The sequence below is a fragment of the Ailuropoda melanoleuca genome, chromosome 11, assembly GCF_002007445.2.
Source record: "Ailuropoda melanoleuca isolate Jingjing chromosome 11, ASM200744v2, whole genome shotgun sequence".
Classification (NCBI taxonomy): Eukaryota; Metazoa; Chordata; class Mammalia; order Carnivora; family Ursidae; genus Ailuropoda; species Ailuropoda melanoleuca.
The window spans coordinates 26,815,620-26,819,283 of NC_048228.1; the positions used below are offsets into that span (position 1 = coordinate 26,815,620).

At 32.0% G+C, this 3,664-nt stretch overlaps 1 non-coding gene across 1 annotated transcript; it reads left to right on the forward strand.

The window, feature by feature from the left end:
- Positions 1-1,521: 1,521 nt before the first annotated feature.
- On the forward strand, positions 1,522-1,677 carry LOC100470971. Its single transcript, XR_002144200.1, has one exon. It is a non-coding gene; the product is annotated as a 60S ribosomal protein L39 (transcript).
- The last annotated feature ends 1,987 nt before the right edge of the window (positions 1,678-3,664 follow it).

Below are 3,664 nucleotides of genomic sequence, written 5' to 3' on the forward strand. Positions count from 1 at the left end.
TACTTTCAAGATCAAAGTTTGCAATGACTAACTGTTAGTGACTTAGAATTCCACCCACCTTGTGTTTGATAAGTTGTTCAATCTAAACTCATATAGGAACAATGTATTAACAACAATTAAAAAATAACTCGCACAATTTAAGGTAAGTTATCTTGTATAGGCACAGCTCTTCCACCAGGATATGATCTGTAAACTGTATGCCTTTGGTATTTGATATTTAGCATTCCCGCTTATTCTTATTCAAGAGTGACTCCTGTAAATTCATGATCTGGAGTAATGTAATTATTATTCTAATTCACCACAGGGTTTTGGTAAAGAATTAATGAAGTAATAAATGCAAACTGCTTAGCGCAAATCTGAAGGAATCCTGATAACATGTATCTAGAATGTGGGAATACAATCTCATGAAGTAAATGATCATAGGCTAAAACCAAGCAACTGGTCTCAAGAAATGCTAGGGAAAAAAGGACAGAGAGACTTATGAGGTTCACAGGAATGTTTAAAAGTGATTGACAGAGGTCTTATGCATTTTTCTCCTTTGTATGGGACATGCTACAACAAAGAATATCTTTTCCAGGAAAATAACTATCTTCAACCATAAGGAACGGCTTCCTCTAATTTCTAATTTTGTTACTAATTAGACATCAATAGATGAAGGTGAGAAGCAGTCAACATGACAAAAAACAGAGGAGTGAGACAGGAGGGGGAATGGAGAGGGGAAGAGAGCGGGACATAATGAGGAGGTTAGAAAAGGGGCAGTAATGTTGAGCACGTAGACACTGGATCTCTGCCCTCCATCCTCTACTCCATGTGTGAAAGACACAAAAGCACAAGTTTCTTAAAATACCAGCCCACATTTTTGAACGTTTAATTCCTGTATATACCAATGTCCATCTCTTCACTCAGTCCATCCTCCAAAGAGCACACACACACATACACCCATATACCCCACATTTCCATACACTGGACTAATCTAATCCGATATTTTCAATCAAATCCTATTAAAAAATTTATAGCTAAAGTTGAAGTTCACTGTCCTTAATATATTTCTTTTATTTGAGCAAACTTATATGTTTTGGACAATATATATATATATATAGCTAAATAAGTAATAATAAAAATATTAAATAACTGTATTCATATATAACATAAAAATTATAATTACTTTTTTATTGCAAGTGATTGAAAGATCAAGAAACAGTAAAAAATAAGTTCAAAATGTTGAGGATGAAGGATAGTATTTTTTGCCAGTGACATCAGATATTTTCTCAGATTTTTAACATCTGTTGCCCATGGATGCTTTTTTTTTTTTTTTCACATGCCAGGTTTATCCAGCAATTTTGCTTTTCTCTTCACTTCATGGTAGGAAACAAAAATTATGGGATGTTCAAAGGTGAGTAGACTAGTTACTGATCACTGAAATAATCAATGTTACAAATATACTAAGCTAAAAGAATGACATGTGATTTTTTCTATATCAGTTAGAAAATACTGAGATAATTCTCTTTCTCCACCATCATGATGTCTTCTCACAAGACTTTCAGGATCAAGCAATTCCTGCCCAAGAAACAAAAGCAGAATCAACCCACTCCCCAGTGGATTTGGATAAAAATTGGTAATAAAATCAGGTACAACTCCAAGAGGAGGCACTGGAGAAGAACACAGCTGTGTCTATAAGAGATCACACATGAGATGGCACACATATTATGCTGTATGATTATTTTATCACTCTGTAAACATCACTACTATCTGAACAATGGACATGTTTTACTGGGAAATGATTTTTCTCTGTAACTGTTCTGCACCAAATATGTGAGACCTTTTGTTTGAAAAAAAAAAAAAAGAAAAGAAAAGAAGAAAAAAGAAAAGAAAAAAGAAAAGAAAAGAAAATACTGAGATAAATCTGTTATCAAAAACAAATAAAAAAATAAATAATCAGGGAAATAAATTTGTAAGTTAGATTTCCTGTCCTTTGTAACTCCAAAATAATAGCATACCACTGAATGCAGTTGTTTTCTCAGAGTTACTAAAGGTAGTTTTTCCCTGAGGAATTTATTTTGAAAACTTCCTAGTTCATGATTAACCTTTTAGTTGCATTTCCACAGAAAATCAAAATGTGTCATGCACTATTTCAGTAGTGATGTGAAGAGTATAATTAATTTGGAAAGTTCTCCTGGAGATTTTTCTTTTTAGTTATAATATCTATTTTCTCTCTCCTCCACAAATTATTTGGATTCATTTTCCCACCCCACTCTGTAGATCATGACAACAGTTCAATAAAATTTATAAATTTTAGGCAGAAGGCATGGAAGAAACAGAAAAAGTTTTCCCATTTATGGTAAATGTTGTATCTTGTGATATGGTCTTTATTTTGTGACACATAAAAAGAAGGCAAAAGAAAAGAACTTTATAGTAAATTCTTCTGTCCCTGAAAGACATTTAGTTAATTTACATTTAGTGTAATTACTGAGAGTTCTTATATTTACTCAAACATTTGACTTGTAGTTATTTTTTCTTTTGGTTTTCTCTTTATTAATCAGACATATTTTCATTCCATTTCCCATAATTAACTTGATAGTTATACATCCTCTTTTATTAGTGGTCACACTAGAAATTATAATACGCATTTCTAAGTTCTTCCAGTCTAATACAAGTTATTTTTATCACATCCAGGTAATGCTAAAACTTTACAATACTTTAATTTCATTTATACTCGTCTCACCTATTTGCATTATTTTATCTTGCATTTTAATTCTATGTATAATTATAATTCCACAAGATAGTCATTATTTATTTATATTACCTGCATATATACCATTTCCAGTGTTTTTCATTGCCATTTTAATTTCCATGATTCTATTTGGGATTATTTTTCTTCTGACTGAAGAAATATTTGTTCTCAGTATGTAAATAATATTTATTGAGATGTAATTTAGTACATTAAAATACATGGGTCTTATGTACACATCAATGAGTTTTTTTAACCTTTCTTTTTGAAGTAATTATAAATCCCCTAATATTTCAATAGATAATGCAGAAATTTCTGTGTACTTTTTGAAAGTTTCTCCAAAGGTTACAATCTATACCACTATAGTACATTACAGCATTAAGAAATTGATATTGGTTTAAAATATGTGTATAGGGGTGCCTGGGTGGCTCAGTCGTTAAGCATCTGCCTTTGGCTCAGGGCGTGATCCCGGCATTCTGGGATCGAGCCCCACATCAGGCTCCTCTGCTATGAGCCTGCTTCTTCCTCTCCCACTCCCCCTGGTTGTGTTCCCTCTCTGGCTGTCTGTCTCTCTGTCAGATAAATATATAAAATCTTTAAAAAATAAATGTGTATAGTTCTATATCATTTATCATAAGTACTGATTTGTGTAACCAGCACCACAATCAAGATACAGAACTATCCCATCACCACAGAGATCTCTTTATAGTGATATTCACTTATCTCCCTAACCTCTGACAACAATGAATCTGTTCTCTATCTCTATAATTTTGACATTTTGAGAATACTGCATAATGAAATCATTATAAGAATTATTATAAGACCTCTGATATTTTTCACTCAGAGTAATGTTGTTGAGATGTCTTCAAGTTATTTGTATGTATGTATGTATCAACAGTTTATTCTTTTTTATTGCTAAATAGTATTTCATGTTAT